The sequence below is a fragment of the Trachypithecus francoisi genome, unplaced genomic scaffold, assembly GCF_009764315.1.
Source record: "Trachypithecus francoisi isolate TF-2019V2 unplaced genomic scaffold, Tfra_2.0 Contig01461, whole genome shotgun sequence".
In the NCBI taxonomy this organism is placed as follows: domain Eukaryota; kingdom Metazoa; phylum Chordata; class Mammalia; order Primates; family Cercopithecidae; genus Trachypithecus; species Trachypithecus francoisi.
In genome coordinates, this window is record NW_022681433.1 from 15425223 (window position 1) to 15450981 (window position 25759).

General features: G+C 44.0%; 2 long non-coding RNA genes and 1 other non-coding gene across 3 annotated transcripts in view; 1 reads left to right on the plus strand and 2 right to left on the minus strand.

The window, feature by feature from the left end:
* Positions 1–25753, minus strand: LOC117096555. The gene is made up of 4 exons (XR_004442514.1): positions 25655–25753; positions 13554–13558; positions 10680–10692; positions 1–10 (listed from the first exon to the last, which is right to left on the minus strand). It is a non-coding gene; the product is annotated as an uncharacterized LOC117096555 (long non-coding RNA).
* Positions 1–25759, plus strand: part of LOC117096559 — a 93244-nt gene that overhangs the window by 57842 nt on the left and 9643 nt on the right. Inside the window, exons 2-3 of the long non-coding RNA XR_004442515.1 lie at positions 8018–8542; positions 20114–20243. This is a non-coding gene — a long non-coding RNA (uncharacterized LOC117096559). The remainder of the gene's footprint in view (positions 1–8017; positions 8543–20113; positions 20244–25759) is intronic.
* On the minus strand, positions 25657–25759 carry LOC117098611. The gene has a single exon (XR_004443492.1). It is a non-coding gene; the product is annotated as a U6 spliceosomal RNA (small nuclear RNA).

Sequence of the window (25759 nt, forward strand, 5' to 3'; positions counted from 1 at the left end):
TATAACTGAGCTGGTTAACACAAGCTGCCTATAGGTGGAAAACTAAAAGAGCACACAGTAGCACACGCCGACTGGGGCTTCAGGAGCTGTAAACGGCCACTCCTAGACACTGCCGTGGGGTTGGAGCCCCACAGCCTGCCCGTCTATGCTCCCCTAGAGGTTTGAGCAGTGGGGCACTGAAGAAGCGAGTCACTCCCCCATCGCAAGTCCTGCAAGGGGGACAAGGGAACTTTTACCATTGCAGCGAGACAAAGGTAGGGAGACGCAGGTGGGAGGCAAGAGTCCACCTTCCTAAGGGCCACCTGCAATGCATCTCTATACCCTGTTCTGCAGGGCCCGGGCTGCTCAGAGCCGCAGGAGCAGTACCTACTGACGCTGGCTCACTCTCTGCTCTGCTTTTCTCCTTTCCTCTTAGTGGAGTTCGTTGGTCTTTGGACCAAGGCACAAGGCCTCTCTGTTTACTCAAATGGTGGCTTAGATCTGATGATGAACTAGTTGGAGACACTTTGTTATTATTATTATTACCATAGTTTTAGCCTAAAGGTAGGGGTTAAGGGGTGGAAAGAGGCTTATAGTTTTCATTAGATATTTCCAGCATCTTTAGTCAATGTTCCTCTTGTGTAGATGTGGCTTTTAATAGAGATTAGTGGTACGTAAGTTTTTATTTTGATGGTAGTTAAAGCTTTTATGAGACCATCGACTTTCCTCCCTCTGTTCCTTTAAAAAGGGTAATATCAAAATGAATAACCAATGGCTCCTTCCCTCAAAGGAGCTGTGGATTCAGCAGAAGAAACAAGAGGGAATGCTGAAAACTGGAAGGAGGGGTTCCCAGGAGGGAGTCAGCAGCCTCAAAGTTCCAATCTAGAACATGGGTCGATGGTTATAAGTGCCTGTCTCTTCCAAACAAAAGATGCAGGTGCATGTCTGACTGTAGAACAGGGTTGCTCTGTCAGGGCTGTCTTGGAAAATCTGGGACAAGTGGAGACTGTCATTATCGTACCACTAGAAACCCGTTTCTAGCCAGTTGATGGAGGTAGACAGTCTCTTTTGTATGTGTAAAGCGCTGTGGGCGGCAGGGGCTGGGAACCTGTCCCCCACACCGCTTTACACCCACAAAAGAGGGTGAGTGAGGTAGCTCTGGAGTGAGGCTGCCTGGCTTTAAATCCTGACTCAGGCACTTAGCTGTGTGATCTTGTATAAGTTACTTAACGTCTCTGGACCTTGGTTTTCTCTTTTATGAAAAAGGTCATGAGTCTTTGTGAAGATTAAATGAGATAATACCGAGTAAGCACCTAAAATGTAACGTTTCATCATTATTAATATAGTCTTTATTTTCTCTGATGTTTGATCATGTATGTAAATGTGAGCCAGACATATATTAAGTGGAAGCTAATTTTCATTCATGTGGACAAAAAACAAAGCAAACAAAAAGTAAAGCAAAGTTCCCCCAGAGTAGAGAAGTTAGGAAAAACTGGGGACAAGTTAAGATGCTTAAGTGTCCATTAAACTTACAAAAAGATACTTAACATCAATAACCTTTAGAGAAACACAAATCAAAACCAGGATGTTATACCAGTACACACCCATCAGAATGGCACCAGGAGGAAGACAGACCATACTGAGTGCCGATGAGATGGGATATGCATTGAGAGAACGACTTTGAAAACCCTTTGGCAATGCCCTCTGAGGCTAAACACGCACACCCTATAACTCAACAACTTCACTCTTGGGCCCAGTTCATCAAAAGACACGCATTAGATTGTCCTTAACTGCACCATTTGTGATAGACCCAAGTTGGAAACTACCCAAATATCCAAAAACAGCTGAAGGGAAAAATAAATCCTGTTGTATTCAGACAAATGGATACTCTACTCATTGTGAATGGATGACTAACTCAGCTACCTGCAAAAATATGGATGAACCTCACAAAGACGGTGTAGAGCAAAGGAAGGCAGAGACAAACTTATATCAAGTTTGTGATTCCATTCATTAAAAGTTCAAAAACAGACAAAGGTGTTTTATATTGCTCCAAAGTAGGATCACGGCTATATTTGGTGGGGAAAGGGGTGGTGGTTAAAACAGAGCCTGGGACGGCTTCTGGGGCATATTCTGCTTCTCCATCTGGTCACTGGGTACCCAGATATGGACGTCTGTCTGCTGGTGAAAGGTGCCCTTCTCAGCATATATGCTAGACTTGAATAAAACATTCAGGCCACATGTGCCCTGTTATCCCCAGGACTGAAACAGTTCCCTCACACATAGTTTCATCCTGGGCTCTGGAAACAACAGCCACTCCCTCCCTGTTCTGCAAAGGGTGCATCTTAGGCTCAGCCCAGGGAACGAGGCCTCCTGGAGCACTGGTTTCTGGGGCAGGCGATTGGAATGATGGCCTCATTCACTATGGAATCCGTAATGACCATCCGGAAGCTGGGCACAGAGTGATGCTCACTGAATCTCTGTGGAAGGAAAGGAGGGAGGGAGGGAAAAGGTGTTAAGTTGCAGTGGGGGAGTGGAATGCAGATTCTCCTGCTAGCACATGGCCTTTGGGTTTGGTCTGGCCAAAGCAGAGGCCTCTGGGCATCTACATGACGAACACCAGTCAGTGGAGGTTGCCATGCACAGGGCTGTCGTGGAGGCAAATGTGCAGTGTGTCTGTTTGTCCTGTATGAGACCTAAAATGTCATTCATTTACTCGTTCATGAAGCTTCAGTTCAGTCCTCACTTCGTGCCAAAAAGCCACAACCATTGGCCTTGAGAGGTGTGCAAGGTGGTGGCAGGGGGCTTCATTTTCCTTGAGGGGTCTACAGATTGCTGGGGTGCTTCTCTGCCCTTGAGGAGTCTGCAGGGGGGTGGGGGACTTCATTTTCCTTGAGGGGTCTGCAGTGGGGTTGGAGGGGCACAGCAAGGTTGCATTCCCGCCTACATGACCACCTGTCAGCGCACGCCCTTCCCCTCCCACTGGCTGGAACGGAGGCCCTGCTGAGGAAAGGTCACTCTGCCGGCAGAGGCAGGTGTGATGATGGGAGGGGGCAGATGAAAAGAGGGTGTGGACGGAGGGAGTTACAGGGTCCTTCCTAAGGTGAGTACATGAAGAAATATGCAGGACTTAATTGGAAAGAAAATAAAGGAGGGAAAAGCCACTTATGTTCGTTTACACTGATGCAGAGAACAGACGATTGCTGTGGGGAAAGCCAGGCTTTAATTCATCATGTCCTTCAACTGCCACCTCAGCCCCCTACCTACCAGCTTTTCCCTTGTATCTGTGTTTTTTCTCATATGCTCCTTGTTGCACTATTTTTTTTTCTTTACAGGCGTGTACACCCTCTTGTGTCCTAGGGAAACTGTGGTTCAGTAGCCTCGGATATCAAGAGCATCAAGCTAGTCTGACAAGGCAGAAGAAATGGTGATCCTATGGAGTGTGGTGTAAGGGACACAGAAAAGTCCTTACCACAAACAGAGCAGATCTGTGGCATGCCTGGAAAGGCTACCTGCCATTCCTGAGCTGCTCCGTTGTGTTAGAAATTGTCCTGTCCCTCCTGTTTTCTGTGTCAGGGCCCCTTTGGAAAGGATTGTGACTGGAGGTGAGAGTGACTATCAGAACTCTGCAGGTGGAGATGTGGACAGTGAGAACATCCCTCTGGGATCCCAGGACCTGGGAAAGTGTGTGTAAGCCATTGTTGTGGTGGGAAGAGCAGAGGCCGAGACCTGGTGTGCTTAGGGACAACCCTGAGCAACCACAGCTTGATACTCCAGGTGAATGTCACAGGCCATGGCAGTGGTCTCAAAGTGTGGTCCCCAGACCAGCAGCACCAGCATCACCTCGGAGCTTCTTGGAAATGCAAATTCCAGGCTCCAGCCCAGACCTGTGGAATCAGAACATGGTGGTGGGTTTAGTAATCCATGTTTGAACAAGCCCCCGCAGGCGATTCAGGTATACGTCAAAGTTTGAAAACCTCTAAGGGAAGGGCCATTTTCTGAACCAACTCTCCTTCACCAACAATGTTCTCTCTCCTTGGAAGAGAGACCAAAGCAGTGGTGTTGGATTGAAGCTCATGAACTCAGAACGTTTCCTGGGGCTCTTTGCCACTGGCCCCATCCAAGGAAGCCCTGGGCAGCCTGTCACTGTAAGAGCCCAGGTTCTGAAAACACACTGAATTAGGTTTGTCATCCTGGCTCTGCCACATGCTGGCTGTGGGAAACTGGACAAGCTACTTAACCTCTCTGGCCCTCAGTTTTTCCATCTGTAACATGGGGCTCGGAATAGAGCTGACGTCACCAGGGTCTCACAGAGGTCCTTGTCCCATACACACAGTGGGTGTTCAGTAGATGGATCTGTTGTTTATCATTCATGCAATTTCATCTAAAGTTGAAGAAATTACTAGATTTCAAAGAAATCAGCCTATAAGCCTGTCATGGTAGAAGGGGGTTGAGGGACCAAACAGCAGTGCTGAACATACGTCTTCCAGCTCCAAGACAGCAGGTGCTGCTACTCCCGGTGGCTCTGAACATTGTGGAAAGAAAAGCAAGTATTAAAATATCTTATAAACAAAGCCAGGAGGTTTGAAGTCTGGTGAACTGCTTCTGCTCGTCTGCCAGGGGTATGATGCAGCAGAAGGAATGGTGGGCACTCACTCCCCTGGACCCTGCCTGGTAGGCCAGCAGCCCACACTTGTTCACTGAATGAAGAAACACACCTGGCTGGCAAGCCTACAAACAAAGCTTCCTCCCTCCCCCAACAATTCCCTACCCTCAGAATGATTTATGGTCATTCAGTTTTCATTTATAAAACTGACAGTATTCCAACTGATAAATATTGATATATGTGAAATTCAGGAGCCGCAGGATAAAAGCCACGGGCCCCGTGGCGACATCTGGCCGCCTTGCACAGACGTCATCCACTCGCCCTTCACCCTATGGAACGCTGACTGCTCTTAGGTATAATAAAGCGTGTTTAAGGTCCACAGGGTGATGACAATAGGGTTAAACTTAGCTGATTCCACAGCTGAGGGAAATCTCAGGCAGAGACATTTTGGATCACACTTGTGAAGAAGTCCTCTGCAGTGAGGTCCTTACACAGCAGCATGGGATGGGAACAATAACAGGATAACATGACAGTCAGTCATTTATAGACGGTCTGCAAAAGAGGTGGCTGAGATCTCCTCGCAGAACACTCTCTGTGATGACAGTTCGGGGAGGGAACAGGGCATTGCCTTTTATCTGCAGATTTCAAAGTTCCTGACGTGAGTCAGTCTTTCCCAATACCTTGTAGAAGGCAATAGTTTCCATTACTCCAGACAGGAAGCCTGAAGGACACATTGGGCAATGGCACCATGAGTCCCAGAGGGACTACCAAGGCTCACCTGTCCCCAAGCGTGTGTCTTGGCTGCCCTGTGTCTGGGTCAGCCACTGGCATGAGGCAGGGAGCACCAGGGAAGAAATAGGGCCTGGCAGCAACAAAGCACACAGTTCTCTGCACTCTGGTTCCCAAATTTGTTAACTGCACCTGAATCACTCATCAAGTATGTTAAGGATTAAGATTTCCGGTTCAACTAGTTTCTCTCTTCAAAATTTTGGTTCAGTAGGTCTGGGTTAAAGTGGGCATTAGAATTTAACAAATTCCACAGGTGACAATGGTACACAACCAAATTTGGCTCTTAAGAGTCAACAAATAAGGGACTCTGGAAGGAAATGGGATTGAGGGGGCTGGGGCATTTGCAGAACGGGAATCCCAGCTGCCACTAGCACACATGGTCCCAGATGGCTCCACTCCCCTCTGGCTGAGGATGGTCACAATTGTTCCTGCTTCCCTCAACACAGTGGTTGGCAGCCTTTTTGGGGTCTTATACTCCTTTGAGATGTTGATTTAAAAGAACCTCCATGAAAAACATTCACATGCCTACACAATTTATTTGTTTTTATTTTAAAATTTTATTTCAATAGTTTTTGGGAAACAGGTGGTTTTGGGTTACACGGATAAGTTCTTCAGTGGTGATTTCAGAGATTTTGTGCACTTGTCACCTGAACAGTGTACACTGTACCCAATATGCAGTCTTTTATCCTCCCCACCTCCTCCCCTGAGTCCCCAAAGTCCATTATACCATTCTTCTGCCTTTGTGTCCTCATAGCTTAGCTCCCACTTAAAAGTGAGAACATACGATATTTGGTTTTCCGTTCCTGAGTTACTTCACTTAGAATAATGGCCTCCAGCTCCATCCAAGTTGCTGCAAAGGCCTTTATTTCATTCTGTTTTATGGCTGAGTAGTATTCCATGGTGTATATACACCACATTTTCTTTATCCACTAATGGGCATTTAGGCTGATTCCATATTTTTGCAATTGCGAATTGTACTGCCATAAACATGTGTGTACAGGTGTCTTTTTCAAATAATGACTTCTTTTCCTTTGGGTAGATACCCAGTAGTGGGATTGCTGAATCAAATGGTAGATCTACTTTGAGTTCTTTAAGGAATCTCCATAGTATTTTCCACGGTGATTGTACTGGTTTACACTCTCACTAGCAGTGTAAAAGTGTTCCCTCTTCACCACATCAACACCAACATCTATAGTTTTTTGAATTTTAAATTATGGCCATTCTTGCAGGAGTAAGATGATATCACATTGTGGTTTTGATTTGCATTTCCTTGATGATTACTGATGTTGAGTGTTTTTTTCATATGTTTCTTAGCCATTTGTATATCTTCTTTTGAGAATTGCCTATTCAAGTTCTTTGCTCACTTTTTGATGGGATTATTTGTTTTTTTCTTGCTGATTTGTTTGAGTTCCTTGTAGATCCTGGATATTAGTCCTTTGTCAGATGCATAGTTTGCAAATTTTCTCCCACTCTGTGGGTTGTCTGTTAACTCTGCTAATTATTTCTTTTGCTGTGCAGAAGCTTTTTAGCTTAATTAGGTCCTATTTATTTATTTTTGGTTTTGTCGCATTTGCTTTTGGGTTCTTAGTCATAAAATCTTTGCCTAAGCCAATGTCTAGAAGATGTTTTCTGATATTATCTTGTAGAATTTTTATGGTTTCAGGTCTTAGATTTAAGTCTTTGATCCATCTTGATTTGATTTTTGTATAAGGTGAGAAGTGAGGATCCAGTTTCATTTTCCTACACGTGGCTTGCAAGTTATCCCAGCACCATTTATTGAATAGAGAGTCCTTTCCCCACTTTATGCTTTTGTATGCTTTGTCAAAGATCAGTTGGCTTGTAAGTATTTGGCTTTATTTCTGGGATCTCTATTCTGTTTCATTGGTCTATGTGCCTATTTTTATACCAGTACCATGCTGTTTTGGTAACTATAGTCTCATAGTATAGTTTGAAGTTGGGCAATGTGATGCCTCCAGATTTGTTCTTTTTGCTTAGGTGCCTACACAGTTGAGGCTGTGATTTCAGAAGTGTTGTGGGAGGCAGACTGAGCAGTGGGGAAAGAGGTTCAAGAACTTAGCCAAAAATGAATGGAAACTGAAAAAAAAATTTTAAGTAGGTCTCTTTTCATCCTACTATCACTAGTGTTTCTGAAAGGCTGCATGGCCATTTCCAATTTTTGAAGTCCCTAGTATATTAAAGAATTAAGCAATATGGTCCAGGTGCAGTGACTCACACCTATAATCCCAGCATTTTGGGAGGCCAAGCTGGGAGGATCACTTGAGCCTAGGAGTTCGAGACCATCCTGGGCAACATAGTGAGACCCCATCACTACAAAAAATAAAGAAAAGTAGCCAGGTGTCATGGTATGTGCCTGTGATCCCAGCTACATGGGAAGTTGAGGTGGGAGGATCACTTGGACCCAGGAGGTTGAGGCTGCAGTAAGCCATGTTTGCACCACTACACTCCAGCCTGGGTGACAGAGCAAGACCCTGTCTCAAAACAGATTAAAAAAAGAGAAATTATATTGATAGGGTTTGGATATATTTAATTGGCACTCATCATCCTGTTCCATCTCCTGCTAGTATTACCTTTCTGCATCTCAGGGGCTGGAAAGCGAAAAACCTTACTTTCTATGCTTCCTTCCAGCTGGACTTTTCACATGTGCTTGCACATGACTTGGAAGACAGTCAGAGGCAGAAGTCCCTGCAAATGCTCCTGGCTACTTGCTGCAGGCAGCTGTTGCTGCTGCAGCAGAAGACTTTCCGGTGTCTAGCTGCCAGTGTTCTGGGTGCTGGGGGCATCCTGTTCCTGGGATCACAGCTATGGTGGTATCTTCTAGAACTCAGAAGTTTACCAAATCACTGGATGGACCAGAGGAGTGAGCTCCAGGTTGGGTTTCCAGAAGGGAATCCCAGAACTCTTCCACCACACGGGCCTCTCAGGGAGCTGCTCCCTCTGCCATGGTCAGTGAGAGGGGGAAGCAGGAGCCGTCACTGGGGTTGTTGAGTTCGTGGCTGAGGGATGAGGAAATTGCTGCTACACACCCATGAAGCTGACGCCTGGACACAAGTCCCTACTGATAAGTGTTTATGACATTTCCAGCGTGGTGCCATGACACTGCATGGAAATGCTGCATGGAAAGTCCTTATACATCTATCTTTGTGCATTTATGTGAGTATATCTGCAGGTATTGAATGGCTGGGTCAAAGTGTATGTATACCTTGATAAATATTGCTAAGTTACTCTCCAAATTTTTTTTAGAGACACTATGTTGTCCAGCCTGAACAAGCCACCCTCCTGCCTCAACCTCCCAAGTAGCTGGGACTACAGGTGCAGGCCACTGTCAAAAGTGTTTTAATTCACACTGCCACCAACGCCTGACCTCACCTTTACTAACACAGAGTAAACCCAGGTATGGATTTTAAAATACCCACTAGATGGTAAAGTAACAACTAGCCTGGTATGAGTACCAAAGACAGAGACAACAGAAGCCCATCAGCAAGAGAGACACACACCCCACCCATCCAGCAGACACCTGTTGGATGAACGCTTATATGTTGAAAATCAGCTGTAGCATAACCAGTGTTTTTAATCTTTGGCAATGTGAGAGGCTCATTGTATTACATTTGTGTTTCTTTGAGTATTAATGATGTTGAGAAACTTTCCTTGTGACACGTTTAAATCTCTCTTCTGAATCTTGAATTTTAAAAAGTTACACAAGTGATTCCAGAGTTTAGTTTCAATGCAATGCTTTAAGAGATTACTATGGCTCAAGGCTTCTGCTGGGTTCTGGAGATACAATAATTAAATAGAGTTCTCACTCACTCTTGAGTGCATGGCACTGCAGGAAAAGAGAGGCACACATACACACACACAGAAGGTCATTTCAAAGCACGGAGCACCAGGATTTCCAGGACGAATTGAAATCATTGGATACTTTTTAAAATAATATGTGGGGGAAAGTAGAATGAACATAGAGTTATCAAAGAGGCAAGCCAATTTGTAAAGCTTATAATTTTAAAAATAATGGAGAAAATTGTTCCCGGGCTATACAGAAATGCCTTATTTATTCCAATTGATATGTTTTGGTGAGCACGATGTTCAGGGCAGTTAACTGTTGCTGTGTGATTTCTTCTTTTTCCATGATAAATTTAGTGCTACAAAGTGTCCCTTATGAAGAGACTGAATAGACACAAGAAATGCTCCTTCCTCCTCCCCGCCATGGTGGTGTCAGTGAACGGCTGCTAAAATAGAGATTTAAATAAGTTAAGAGTCCTATATCATAGTACCCTAAATGTCCAGGATATAGTTGAAAATTACTGATCATGGCCGGGCGCGGTGGCTCAAGCCTGTAATCCCAGCACTTTGGGAGGCCGAGACGGGCGGATCACGAGGTCAGGAGATCGAGACCATCCTGGCTAACATGGTGAAACCCCGTCTCTACTAAAAAAATACAAAAAACTAGCCGGGCGACATGGCGGGCGCCTGTAGTCCCAGCTGCTTGGGAGGCTGAGGCAGGAGAATGGCGTAAACCCAGGAGGCGGAGCTTGCAGTGAGCTGAGACCCGGCCACTGCACTCCAGCCTGGGTGGCAGAGCGAGACTCCGTCTCAAAAAAAAAAAAAAAAAAAAAAAAAAAAAAGAAAATTACTGATCATATTAGGGACTGGGAAACTAAGATCCAGCATCAACTTGAATGAGAAAGCAAGATCAACAAACACCATTAGGTACATGACACAGATGTTGGAATTACCTAACAAGGACTTTAAGACATAGAGGGAGACTTCTTGGTCTGTCACCCAGGATGGCGTGCAATGGCGCAATCTCTGCTCACTGCATCCTCTGCCTTCCGGGTTTAAGCGATTCTCCTGCCTCAGCCTTCAAGTAACTGGGATTAGAGGCGCCCACCACATGCCTGGCTAACTATTTTGCATTTTTAGTAGAGATAGGGTTTCACCATGTTGGTCAGGCTGGTTTTGAGCTCCTGACCTCCAGTGATTTGCCCTCCTATGCCTCCCAAAGTGTTAGGATTACAGGCGTGAGCCACTGCGCCCGGCCCCTCAGTGGAGAATTTTGAACAAACCTAAAACAAATAAAAGAACAGCAAGTCTTAGCAAAGAAATAGAAAGTATAAATAAGAACCAAATGTAAGAAGGACATGTAAGAAAGATCTTTTATTAGGGGATAACCTTTGGGGTAAGAAAAAAATCCTTCTGCTGGCTTCCTGTTTTTAACAGTCTTTGCGAAACTGTACAGTTTCCTTAGCTAACCACAGCTTCTTGAGCCCTACCTTCGGAAAACTCACTTCACTGAATCCAAATCCCTGGTACCCTGGCATTCAAGCACTGAGACAGAGGCCGTGATGTGCGCATTAACAGTAACCAGGCAGCTTGGAGGCCAATGCTAGGACTCATCATTTTGAGATGCAGAGCCAGCACAGCAGGGCCACCAAGGGTCAGACAATGGCTTGTCCACTGTGGCCACCTGCCCTGGACAAGGTAGGGCACTCAGGACTAGTGTGCTAAAGGATCTTCATGTCCCCTTCAGGCAGAGTATTGTGGGAGGCCTCCTTCCTAGGAATGTTTGCTAATAATGCAAAAGTCTTTCAATATCTTAACCATTGGAATAGCCATTCTGGTATGCCCTGGCTGAACATCAGACTTACCTGAAAGAAAGGTTAAAGATTTTAGTCTTGATTCTAAGAGCAATGGGAGCCACCAAAAGGTAGTGAGCAGGGAAGTGACATGAGTAAATTTGCATTTCAGAGGTCACTGAGGCAGTGGGGAGGAGAAGGAGTGATCAGAATGGACGTGGTCAACCGTGAGGAGTCCTAGTCCAGGCAGGAGCAGATGGTTCAGACCATGGACCAGGGTGACTGGGATGCAGAGAATCAACAAAGGCAATGGTGTTGCATTGGAGGTGGTGGAAGCAGATGATGACCTCTGGGTTTCTGGCTTTCCCATTGCGGTTGATAGAGGGAAGTTAAATCAACTGAAAAAAGAAACAACGGAAGATAACTGGGTTTGGGGGGGAGAAGATCATATGGGCAAGTTTGGAGATGTTGAGTTTAAAAGGACTTTGAACATTGAAGAGATGTTAAGTACACCGCAGTAGGTCCACTTATCATAGGTTTGGAGTTTAGAAGAGCATTCTGGGCTAGAGTTGTGAATTGATGAGTTGTCAATAATCAAGTCAAAAATGAAGAGGTGGACAGGATAAGTATGTATGGAGATGGTAGAGTGAGAAGAAGAGAGGGACTCCAGACCTGAAGAGCTCCAGAAGTCAGTGGCTGAGCAAAGACGGGCAGGTATGGAATATTTTCCCTGTATTTCCTCTAAGGAATTGAAATTTTAAAACCCTACAAATACCACAAACATAAAATCCAGAAACTAGCATAGTATTTTCATTAATTATTTACCTTAAACACTTCTATAATACTTTTCCCCAGTAATTCTCGTGGCATGATCTTTTCTTCCTTTTTTTTTTTTTTTTTTTTTGAGACGGTGTCTTGCTCTGTCGCCCAGGCTGGAGTGCAGTGGCGTGATCTCAGCTCACTGCAAGCTCTGCCTCCCAGGTTCATGCCATTCACCTGCCTCAGCCTCCCGAGTAGCTGGGACTACAGGTGCCGCCACCAGGCCCGGCTAATTTTATTTTGTATTTTTAGTAGAGACGGGGTTGCACCGTATTAGCCAGGATGGTCTCAATATCCTGACCTCGTGATCCTCCCGCCTTGGCCTCCCCAAGTGCTGGGATTGGCTGTATGATCTTTATTTTGTCCAATTTATTGAGGCATAACTTATGTGCAATAAACTGCCTGTATTTAAAATAAACAGTTTGATAAATGTTGGCAGATGTGAACATGAAATCACTGTCACAGTGAGCATTCAGAACATTTCCATCAGCCCCAAAACTTCCCTGCACTCCTGTGCAGTCTCTTTCCACCCTGACCACGGATCTAGGGTTTTACACAAATGGAACCACACAGTGTGTACTTATTTTTGTCCGGCTTTTTTTTTTCTCAGCATAATGATTTTGAGATGCATCCATATTATCATGCATGCCAATAATTCATTCCTTTTTATTGCTGATTAGTATTCCATTGTATGGAAACACCACATATTGTTCAAGCACTCACCTGCTGATAGACATTTGTGTTGTTTCTAATTTTGTGCTACTATGAGCATTTTTATCATGATCAAGTGTTGAATTTTCTCCTTTGCTTTTTCTGCAGTTATTGAAATAACCACATTGTTTTTCTATTTTATTAACATCATGAATTACAGTGGTTGATTTTCTAATATTGAACCAACTTTGAATTCCTGGAATAAACTTTACTTTGTCCTGGTACATTCGATATAATTCTAGTTGTAATTATAGCTACAGTTGTAGATAGATCAAGAGTTGGATTTGATTTGCTATACCCATTAGCAGTCACTCCCCATTCCCCTCTTCCCCAAGTCCCTGGCAACCACGAATCCATTTTCTATCTCTGATTGACCTATTCTGGGCATTTTAATAAATGGAATAAAAGATGTGTGGCCTTTTCTGTCTGACCTTTCTTACTTATCATGCCTTATAACATGCTAAAAAAGATTTGCCCACGTTGTAGCACATATCAATACTTCATTCCTCTTTATGGCCAAATAATATTCTATCATGAGGATATGCCACATTTTATCTTTCTTTTCATCAGTTAATGGATATTTGGGTTGTTTCCACTTTTCAGCTACTATGAAAAATGCTGCTATGAATACTTTGTACAAATTTTGTGAGGAGGCCAGGTATAGTGGCTCATGCCTGTAATTCCAGCACTTTGGGAAGCTGAGATGGGAGGATTGCTTGAGCCCAGCGATCTGAGACCAGACTGGGCAATATAGTGAAACCCCATCCCTACAAAAAATTTAAAAAATGGCTGAGAGCGGTGGCTTATGCCTGTAATCCCAGCACTTTGGGAGGCCAAGGTGGGTGGATCACCTGAGGTCAGGAGTTAGAGACCAGCCTGGCCAACATGGTGAAATCCCATCTCCACTAAAAATGTAAAAATTAGCTGGGCCTGGGGGCACATGCCTGTAGTCCCAGCTACTCAGGATGCTGAGGCAGGAGAATTGCTTGAACCCAAGAGATGGATGTTGCAATAAGCTGAGATCATGCCACTGCACTCCAACCCGGGGAACAGAGTGAGACTCCATCTTACCAAAAAAAAATTAAAAATTAGCCGGGTGTGTTGCCACTTGCCTGTGGTCCCAGCTACTTGGGAGGCTGAGGTAGAAGGATTGCTGGAACCCAGGAGGTCGAGGATGTAGTGAGCCATGACTGTGCCACTGCACCCCAGGCTGGGTAACAAAGTGAGACCCTGTCTCAAAGAAAAAAAGAAAAGAAAACACAAATACATTTGGTTTTGGTGAGGATGTGTATTTTCAGTTCTCTTGGATGTAGAACTGCTGGGTCATACGGTAATTCTGTGTTTAACTTTTTGAAGACCTTTCAAACTGTTGTCCAGAGCAGCAGCACCATCTTACAATCCTACCAGCAATGTGTGAGGGTTCCAATCGCCCTACATCCTTGCTAACTCTGTTAGGATGTGACTTTCTGATTGCAGCTTTCTTAGTGGGTGTGACGTGGTATCTCATTGCAGTTGGTTTGCATTTCCCTAGTGACTTGTGATGCTGAACATCTCTTCAGGAGCTTATTGCTCATTTGTGTATCTTTCTCAAACTTTTGTCCATTTTAAAATTGAAATGTCTTTTTATTGTTGCATTGTAAGAGTTCTTTATATATTATGGATACAAGTGTCTCGTCAGATGTATGATTTGCAAATCTTTTCTCCCATTCTGTGAGTTGTCTTTTCACTTTGTTGATGGTATCCTTTGAAGCACAAAAGTTTAAAACTTTGATGAATTCTGATATATCTATTTTTTCTTTTGTCACTTTTGTGTCATATCTAAGAAGCCATTGCCTAGGGACCCGAGGATTTACTCCTATATTTTCTTTTAGGCATTTTACGGTTTTAGCTCTGAAGACATTGCTCCATTTTGGGTTACGTTTTGTATATGGTGTGAGGCAGTGGCTCAGCTTCTTTCTCTTGCACGTGGATATCCAGTTATCCCAGCACAGCTAATTGAAAAGACGCTTCTTTTCTCATTAAATTGTCTTGGCACTCTTGTCAAACTTCATCCTCTTTGCTAATTTTCTCAATTCTTTTTCTGCTCTTATCTTTATTATTCCCTTTCGTCTAGTTACTTTGGGCTCACTTTGCTCTTCTTTTTCTAGTTTCTTATTGTGGACTCTTAAGTCTCTAGTTTTGTATGCCCTCCCTCCCAACACCTATCCCAGTATAAGCATTTAAAGGTATAACTTTCTCTCTAACCACTGTTTGCTTACATCCCACAAATTTTGACCTTTTTCATTATCATTTAGTTCAAAGTATTTTCGAATGGCCCTCATGATTTCTTCTTTGACCTATTGATTCTCTAGAAGTGAAATGTTTTATTTCCAAATATTTGGTGTCCACTTATCTTATTGTTTTTAATTTCTATGTAATTCTGTTTTAATCAGAGAATAGGCTCTATAAAATATAAATCCTCTTCAATTTATTGAACCTTGTTTTATGGTCCAGCATATGGTCTATTTTGGTCAACAAACCACATGTGCTTGAAGAAAATGTGTATTCTGCGGTTGTAACTGATAGATACAGATTCTATGAAGAACAATTATATGAAAGTGGTTAATAGTGTTGTTCAGTCCATCTATCTTTTTCTTGATTATTTTTCTAGCAGCCCTATCCTAAGATATTCATATTCATGTTCAACTATGATTATGGATTATTTCTGTCAATTTTTTCCTCACGGATATTGAAGCTCTGTTACTAGACACACACCCACATAGGATTCTTTGTCTTCGTAGTGTATTAATGCCTTTATCCATATAAGAGATCCTTCTTTGGTAATTTTTTTTCTCAAAGTCCATTTTGTCTGATAACTAGATAGTGTGGGGTGGGGGAAAAGGAGAGGGTCAACAGAGTACCCTTCATCTCCACTGAGTTTAGAACCAACTGAGAGGTAAACCTAGCTGTGGGCAGATGGAGATTAAATGTCAGCGTTCGTGCTGATGAAGCCGATCAGACGCTGTGGCCCTAGATTTGTGTCCAGATGGGCCTGTTAATACTTCTTTCAAAATTAGGTGGCCTTACACATCCAGTCACTGGCCCAGATGGACAATAGTCAGCCTTTTCCTTTCACCCTCATCCAGGGCAGACGGCAGAAGGCAGAGGGCAGGTAGGTGGACAGAATTCCGAGGCAGAGTGAGGGGCCCAGAGACGCCTGCCCAGTTCTTCCTCTAAAGATCACCAGTAAGTGAAATGAAGAGGCCAGGGGCTGAGAGAATGTTCTAGAGAGGGTTTTCACGTAGAAACAAGGAGAATGTGCCCCTTCTAAAAGATCTCTACGGCTATGACAGTATGTGAGCTTACCCAAGAAGAATGAAGGGTGAGGAAGGCGAGGACCTGAACCGAGTTGTGGGGGCCACCAGCATTTGGAGGCTGGGCTGCAGAGGGATGTCCCCTGAAGGATATGGAGAAGGGGTCCCCAGGGATGTCATGGAAGCAAAGGAAGGCATTTCAAGGCTGCATTGCCAGCTGCCAAGAGGCTGAGAAAGTTGAGATCTCCTCATGAAAGCTCAGGCTTGTCCTCTGGGGTAGAATTTTGGCAAAGAATCTTTCACGCCACACACTGAGCACACTTCTGACTTCCCCAATTATGGTAGAAAGGAGAATTATTTACCCTGATCTGGGCGGAAGATTTATAGGTTTAAGGGCCCTTGAAATCACAGTACTCAGACTCTGTTTTCCTAATGGTGAATGGCCAAGAAAACAGCTTTCAAAAATGAACGCGGGTAAATGTGGAAGGCTAGACTCCTTCCTGTGGCTTATTTTAACTTTCATATAAGAAAACATAATCGTTGATTACCTTAGCAATATACCATGCCTTATCAAAGGGCTTTAAAGCGCTCTCATTAGTCCTTTCAATATACTTGGATAAGAGGTGAAAACAAATATGTGTATTTTAACCTCATCCTAGAGAAAAAGGAGAGAGTTGGGGAGAAGTCGAGGGCTTTTCTCCCAGAATCCTGGGGGATGATGTGGCATCAGCACAGGCCAGAAACTGCCCCCTGCAGCTAAAGCACTGGAACAGAAATGAGGAAGATTCATGACTCAGCCAAAGGGAGGTGAAAAGGTGAGCAATTATATAACGAACAGAACATGTGTCATGCAGTCTTCAAATAACAAACTCGCATTTCGAACTCTTTAGGGGCAGAAATAATATTTTACCATTCTTTTCATTGTTGACGGTCCCTAGTACAGGCTAAGACCTCTGTAAATGTTCCCTTGCTGGCTGCGTGTATGGGAAGAGTATAGAGGGATGTGAATTTTATTCAGTATATAGAATAAGTAGTTTTCTAAGATTTTGTTCATGGAAGTGATGCAATCAGCTCAAATTTGACCAAAATGGTCCATACCCGCTCTGGGTTTTAGGAAGGAAACCTAGTAGAAATGAGTGAGATGAGCTTAAAGTATAAAGGAGCTGAGAGCAAACAAAATAAAAGGCTGGAGTCTGTTTATTGCAAAATTGTTTTTGCATGAAAGTGTGTTTTGGGGCACCCATTTGCACACTCCCCCAACAAATATTTATTGAGCACCTATTATATTTCATCGTGCTGGGTGCTTGGCAGTTACAAAGATAAATGAGATGGATTTTCTACCTTGAATATGTCATGGTCAAATGAGGATACCCTGAAGATGTTCTTGACAAAATCATACTTTGGTGTTTTTTGTTTGTTTGTTTGTTTTGTTTTGTTTTGGTTTGGTTTGTTTGAGACAGAGTCTCCCTCTGTGCCCAGGCTGGAGTGCAGTGGCCGGATCTCAGCTCACTGCAAGCTCCGCCTCCCGGGTTCACGCCATTCTCCCGCCTCAGCCTCCCGAGTAGCTGGGACTACAGGCGCCCACCACCTCGCCCGGCTAGTTTTTTTTGTATTTTTAGTAGAGATAGGGTTTCACTGTGTTAACCAGGATGGTCTCGATCTCCTGATCTCGTGATCCGCCTGCCTCAGCCTCCCGAAGTGCTGGGATTACAGGCTTGAGCCACTGTGCCCGGCCTTTCTTGACCAAATCATACTTCGGATGTTGGATGGAAGCAAATAAAAATGCTATAGGGGCCGGGCGCGGTGGCTCACGCCTGTAATCCCAGCACTTTGGGAGGCCAAGATGGCCGGATCACGAGGTCAGGAGATCGAGACCATCCTGGCTAACACGGTGAAACCCCGTCTCTACTAAAAAATACACACACACACACACACACACAAAAATTAGCCGGGCGAGGTGGCGGGCGCCTGTAGTCCCAGCTACTCGGGAAGCTGAGGCAGGAGAATGGCGTGAACCCGGGAGGCAGAGCTTGCAGTGAGCTGAGATTCGGCCACTGCACTCCAGCCTGGGCGACAGAGGGAAACTCCGTCTCAAAAAAAAAAAAAAAAAAAAAAAACCTATAGCAATCCAGCAAGGTTTTTTTGTAGACATAGAAAAACTTATGCTAAAATGAATATGGAAAGGCTCAGGATCTAGAATAGCTGAAATAATCTTGTAAGAGAAGGAGAAAGGTAGGCTGAGCACAGTAGCTCACACTGTAATCCTCCACATGGTCTTGCCTCATTGCTGCCTATATAGCATTCTTGAAATGACAAAATTAAAGTAACAGACAACACATTAGTGGTTGCAAGACTTAGGGACAAGATGGGGGAGAAAGGTGGGAGGTGGGTGTGGCTATAAAAGGGCATCAGGGAGATCTTTATGGTGATTGAACTGTCCTGTATGTGAAATTCATCAAGGTTGATATCCTAGTTGCAATATTACACTACAGTTTTGCAAAATGTTACCAGTGGGGGAACCTGGGTGAAGGGTACAGTGAGTCTTTCTGTTATTCCTTACAACTGCCTGTGAGTCTGTAATTAACTCAGCATAAAGCATGTAATTTAAAAATTTTAGTAGATTAAATACATTGTATCCATTTACATAAAATATGAAATATACACAGCAAAAACAGATGCAGCAGAGAGGAAAGAATGAGAAACTCAGTCTGGAGTCAGGGAGGGACCCTCAAGGGAAGCAACGTTTGAGCTGCACTTTGCAGAGCTCTTAGAAGGTACTATTTACAGATAAGCTCTTTTATTACCATTTTCTCAGAAGGTAGGTGGTTAATTACTCATGTTCCATTTGTTGGGCTAAGATACAGAATTCTAATGATAGCAAACACATCGAGCCTTTCCCATGGTTCAGGCACTGTTCCAAGTGCTTTGCATATAATCATTCATTCATTCCTCAAAGTAACACTGTGATTATCTCTCTCTCTATCTATCCGTCCATCTATCTATCATTCATCCATCCATCCATTCGTCTATCTGTCCATCTATCCATCCACTTATCCATCCACCTATTCATCTATCTATCTATCTATCTATCTATGTATCTATCTGCAATTGGATTTACAGTTAACTTTTTTATAGGTAGAAGGAGTATGCTCTAAAATAATAATAAAAAGTATAGTATAGCAAATACATAAGCCAGTAACATAGCTGTTTGTTATAACGATCAGGTATTATGCACTGTACATAATTGTATGTGCTACACTTTTACATGACTGGCAGCACAGTAGGTTTCTTTGTGCCAGCATCACCACACACACATGCTAGTGACGAATTGTGCTATGACATGATGAAGTTACTAGGTGATAGAAATCTTCAGCTCCATTATAGTCATGTGGGACCACTACCATATTTGCAGTCCCTTGTCGGCCTCAATGTCGTTATGCTGAGTGTGACTCAGTCAGCCCTCTGTAGCCATATCCAGGGGTTGCTCAATCATGGGTTCAACCAACCTCAGATTGAAAATATTTTAAAAGAAATTATGTCTGTACTGAACATGTACAGACTTTTTTCTTGTCATTATTCCCTAAACAATACAGTATAATAGCTATTGTCATAGCATTTACCTTGTATTAGGTATTATAAGTAATCTAGAGATGATTTAAAGTACATGGGAGGGCCGGGCATGGTGGCTCATACCTGAGGAGGGCGGATCATGAGGTCAGGAGATCAAGACCATCCTGGCCAACATGGTGAAACCCCATATCTACTAAAAATGCAAAAATTAGCCGGGCATGGTGGTGTGCACCTGTAGTCCCAGCTACTCAGGAGGCTGAGGCAGGAGAATCACTTGAACCTGGGAGGTGGAGGTTGCAGTGAGCTGAGATTGTGCCAGTGCATTCCAGCCTGGGCGACAAGAGCAAAATTCCATCTCAAAACAAAACAAAACAAACAAACAAACAAAAGTAAGTACATGGGAGGATATTTGTAGGTTATATGAAATTCTATGCTATTTCACAGCAGGGACTGGAGCATCCATGGATTTTGGTATCTGCAGGAGATCCTGGAACCAATCCCTTTGGATACTGAGGGACGACTGTACATGCATGTGTATATAGGAGACAACTCACTGGGACACACAGAGACAAGCAGCTTGCCCAAGGTCACACAGCTGTAAGTGGAGAAGCTGCAATTTGATCTGCTTGTTTGGCTCCAGAAATCCAGGCTTTAAGTACCATGCCGTACTGCTCATTTTCTCTTGTCCCAAATTGTGGCCCTCACTTTGCACTTTCAAGGCACTGAAGAACTTTTTCTCTTTTCTTTCTTCTTTTTAGTGTGAGCACCTACTATGAGTAAAACCTGTGCTGGTAGCTGGAGAAACATGAAGATGAAGAAGAGTCAATTCTTGTTCTTGGGGATTAAATAACATATTCAAGGAAAAAGACACAAAATAACCATTTCCAGGTAAACTCTGGTCGGGAAGGTGGGAGGAGAACTGTGGTTTGCTTTTGTGCCCACCACTTCACATTTCTTACCTTTTTCTCTCTGCCAAGACCTCGAGGAGCAGCCTGAGCTAGAGGACCAGCATCCTCATCTTCTCTCCACCTCTTACTAGCGGGGTGGCTTTGGGCCAGTTTCTTACACTCTTTGGACCACCTTAGTTTCCTTGTTGAAAAATGGGGATAATAATAGTGGCTACATGTCAGTGTGATTCTGAGGAATACCAGAATTGTATAGTAGAGCAGTGGCTGGCACAGTCAGTAATTGATCAATGTGTGCTATTGCTGTTCTATATATTAGTTCTCCCCTGCTACAGATGAGAGCTATCTCTAACTCAGAGACTTGCCACATCATTCAACTAGGAGTGAGAATTGAGCCTGGATAAGGAAGAGGAACGGGTATTCAACACAGTGAACACAGCAGGAAAGGCTTGAACCAAGGTACTGGGCTGGAGACGTGCAAAGCATGTCTGGAGATGGGGAAGGTCCATTGGGCCAGGAAACCACAGGCTCTGCTCTGTTGGAGCAGGTGAGGAGTGCAGCAGGCCTCAGGGTGAAAGGAAGAGTGAGAGGTGTGGCCGTGCTGTGGAAGACTTTTCGGGTGGGTGTTCATCCCACGTGTACGGGGAACTAGGAGATATTCTGAGCAGAGTGCCAACAGCCCATTCCTGTCTGGGGAGGATGATGCAACCTGTGAGGGGAGGGAGGGAGAGAGACAGAGAGTGAGGGTGGGGACCAAGCAGAAGAAGTGTGGGTGACTCATACATTTGGTTGGTAGGAATGGGTTTCCAATGCCTCAGATGGGAATATGAACATGAAATGTGTCCTGGTGACTCATGGCATCCTCCTACGTTAAAAACAAACTTTCAGAGACCATGGCTTCTGCTTCAGTGTTCACCCTGTCACTGCTTAGGCCTGTGAAATGGTGGTGACCCTGGATATAAGGACAAAACAGAGGAGACGAGTTCGAAGGCACTGGGGAGCCAGAGGCTGTGCTTTGAGCATTTTCCAAAGGAGAAGGGACCGGAGGGAGGCTTTATCTATCACAAAAGACTTGATGCTTAGGAAGAGAACTTAAGAATCTTCAATGAGACACCATGCCTCTTTCTTTGAGAATTTAGTTTTTAATTGTGGTAACATATGCATATCACAAAGTTTACCATCTGAACCATTTTGATGGACAGTTCAGTGGCATTAGGTATATTCACATTGTTGTGCAACCATCACCACCGTCATCTCCAGAGCTCTTTCATCTTGCAAAACTGAAACTCCACACCCATTAAACAGCAGCCTCATTCCCCCAACTCCTCCAGCCCTTGGAAACCATCATTCTCCTTTTTTCTTTTTTTTTTTGAGATGGAGTCTCACTCTGTTCACCAGGCTGGAGTGCAGTGGCGCGATCTCGGCTCACTGCAAGCTCTGCCTCCTGGGTTCACGCCATTCTCCTGCCTCAGCCTCCCTAGTAGCTGGGACTACAGGCGCCCGCCACCGCGCCCGGCTAATTTTTTGTATTTTTAGTAGAGACAGGGTTTCACCGTGGTCTCGATCTCCTGACCTTGTGATCCGCCCGCCTCGGCCTCCCAAAGTGCTGGGATTACAGGCGTGAGCCACCGCGCCCGGCCTCTCCTTTTGTCTTAATGAATTTGGCTGCTCTAGGTATCTCATGAGTGGAATAATACCATATTTGTCCTTTTGTGGCTGGCTTATTTCACTTAGCGTGATGTCTTTAAAGCCCATCCATGTTGTAGCATGTGGTAAGCGTTCCTTTAATTTTAAGGCTGAATAATATTCTATTGTATGTGTCTACCACATTTTGTTTATCCATTTATGTATTGATGGACATTTGGGTTATTTCCACCCTTGGCGATCGTGGATAATGCTACTATGAACACATACAAGCATCTGTGCAAGTCCTTGCTTCCAATTGTTTTGCGTATACACCCTGAGGTGAAATTGTGGGATCATACTGTAATTCTATGTTTAATTTTTTAAGAAACTGCCATACTGTTTTCCATAGCGGTTACACATTTTACATTCCCACCAATAGTGTGCTCCAATGTCTCCACATCCTTGCCAGCATAGACTTTTCTCTTTAGGCTGGCATTAAGCTATGTGACCAGAACATAACAAGTAGCTCAAGAGCCCATCCACCATTTATGTTTATCATTATTTTTTCCTCTGGAGGAATTAAGAAAGAAAGAAAGGAGGTACTGCTTTAGCTACTAGAGTTTAGCACTTAAGCACTTCTTCATAAAATTCCAGTTACTCTCAATCAGAGTAAAATAAAACCATAAGGGTTATTTTGAGCCAATCTTCAGGGTTTGAGGTAAATGATAGTAATATTCTAAGAGTTAACATTTATATAGGACTTGTGTGTGCTCAGCACTGACCAATCACTTTCCATATATGATGTCATTGAATCCTCTCAACACCCTTAGGAGGCCAGTACTACGATCTGCTCCACTTGAAGATGAGAGAATTGGGGCTACCAAGGTTGTGGCTTGTGTAAAGATGCAGAAAGTTTCCACGGCAGTGTCCAAGCCCAGCCTACACCATCACACTCTATTCCTACAAAAAGCCACACCCATCAGTAGGTGGACACCACTTGTGCAAAAGATGTATGGATGAGAGTATTTAATGCACATGTGTTACAAAAGTTTAACATTGGGCCAGGTACAGTGGCTCACGCCTGTAATCCCAGCACTTTGGGAGGCCGAGGTGGGCGGATCACCTGAGGTCAGGAGTTCCAGACCAGCCTGGCCAACATGGTGAAACCCCATCTCTGTTTAAAACACAAAAATTAGCCGGGCGTGGTGGAAGCTGTCTGTAACGTCGGTTATTCGGGAGGCTGAGGCAGGATAATTGCTTGAAACCAGGAGGCAAAATTGCAGTGAGCCGAGATCATGCCACTGCACTCCAGACTGGGCCACAGAGCCAGACTCCATCGAAAAAAAAAAAAAGTTTAACATTGGAAAAAGCTTATATGCCCATCAATAAGGGTTTGATTAAACTAATGAAGGTACACCCATTGAAGGGAATAGTTACGCATCTGTTAGGAATTATGATGTAGATATATATTAGTTGATATGGCAAAGTGTTCAAGCTATACTGATGACAAAAAAAAGTGGTTGCAAAGCAATAAGGATGGTGTGATCCAGTTTTAGTAAACTAATATAAATTTGTTTGTATTAATACAAGTTTTGATATATAAGTTTAAAAGGCTGGAAAATTATAGAGCAAAAATATTAACAATGATAGCCTTGACGTGGGAGGATCCCTGGCAATTAAAATAATGGCATTTTCTCAGTTTTCCTTACAATGTTTATATAATACAGCATAGAATGAAAGCTTTAACAACACACACCACCAAGCTTTCACTGAAACAGTTTCCTTTGTGCCCCAGACTGGAAATCAGCCCCACTGCACTCAAAGGTGCTGTGACTTTGGACAAGTTCCTTATCCTCGTTGGGCCTCCTGTTTAATAATAAAACGGCGGTTTAATTTCGAAAGTTTCTTCCAGCTCTAGTACTCCTTGACTGAATGACTCCCATTCCTGGCGGAAGTTCTTTTAAAAACGGCCTACTGGAATTTACATGTGGGTAAATGGTCTCTTTAGCCCGTTTTCTTTGATCTAAGTTAGTGCATTGCACCAGAGTTGTGTCAAATCACCCTGGGAAAAAGTAACTTTTCCCAGAAAGACAAATTTTAACCTAAGACATTAAAAAAAAAACAACCACCAAACAAACAAAAAGCACTACATACTGAACGGACTCCACAAGCCAAGCAGAAGAGAAAAAACAACGAGCCGTATCCCCCTTCCCACCCTTACCCCGGACTCTTAGCTTCTTTCTGAAGATCGCCTGCCACCTGTACGCCTGAATAGTCACAGTAGCTGGCATTTATTCTTACAGATATCCATAGAGTCACTTATAGCATTTTCTCCCACAGAAGCACAGCGAAATCACAGCCGAGCAGAGAAGGACAGGGCGAGGGCCGCCCCCGTCTGAGAGCCGCGGGGTCTGGCTGGAGCTGCTTCCGACCCTCGGACTTCACCCGGACGCGGAGGCCGCACCTGGCGGGTGCGGTCTGCTCTATGGCGCCCTCTGCTGTTAGTCAGCCCCGGGCTCCTCGCCCGGCGCGCCGGCCTCTGCCGGGTCCAGTGGGGCCTGCGAGCTGCGGGGATCACCGAGACCCACATTCCCGCGGCCAGCAGCCTTTCGCTCTGCTCAGGGGAGAGGCGGAGAGGCATACTGCACTTTCCCAGCGGCCTTTTACACCTGCCTCCTTCGGATAAACCCAAAAATCTTCCTTTAGAGAAGACGGCCCATAGTTCCCGTTATTAGGGGTGGGGGTGGGGGTAAGGGCGTCGTAGGGAGAGCCTTACTTTCAACATTCTGCGTTATGGAATCAAGGGAGACTTTTTTTTCCCAACAAGTGTGAACTTTTTTTTTTCAAGAGCATTAAACCGTTTATTGATTACACATGATAATGGATGATACACGAGCTTCATTCCCATCTATAATTTTCTGACACCATTATTCAATTTGAATATATTGCATAGGATGTGCCAACAATCACTTTTATCACCAATAATTTCATGATTTTGCTTGGGTAATCCCTTTTAATGGTGAACTTCAGGTCACAACAGTAACTATCAGTTCAAATACATCAAAGTTTCTGAAGACAATGGCTTCTCCACCCAAGCAGGTTGTATATAAATTCCAAATAGAACCTGGTGTCACCCTGAAGGAATTCTAACTTCACACTTCAGGGAAATTTACCAAGATGGCTTCAGAGTAGACTAACTTTACACAGCACATTTTTTTTTAAAAAGACATTTATTCAGCATCACAATCAGACTGTTACATTTAGCAATCAACAGCATAGGTGCAAAAAAAAAAAAACTACATTAAAACCCTTTGTTGGAATGCTTTACAGTTTCCACAGAACAGAAACTAAAGTAACCTGTTATACAATTAGTCACAAATACAGTCCTCGAGTTTTTTGCCCATGCACTTGAGTATTTGTCTAAAACATCTTGTTTGTAGCAGCTAGGCCTTGCCACCACTGTGCTTGGCTGAGTTCACAAATCTGTTGTAACCTGTAGCTTCCCTGTCACTTCTCTGGCTCTCCTCTCCTGCTAAGCTTTGTTTGTTTGTAATTAAAATTTTCTGCCACAGCCATAGCTACTGTTGATACTGGAACCACCATAGCCACCTTGGTTTCATGGTTTGGCAAAGTATTGGCCTCTACCACCATGAGGGCCAGAGCTGCTGCCTCCAAAATTTCCTCCCTTCATGGGTCCAAAATTTGAAAACTGATTGTTGTAATTGCCAAAATCCTTGTAGCTTCCACCACCTCCAAAATTACTTCCACTAAAAAATATGGAACGCTTAACAAATTTGCATGTCATCTTTGCACAGGGGCCTTGCTAATCTTCTCTGTATCGTTCCAATTTTAGTATATGTGCTGCCAAAGCAA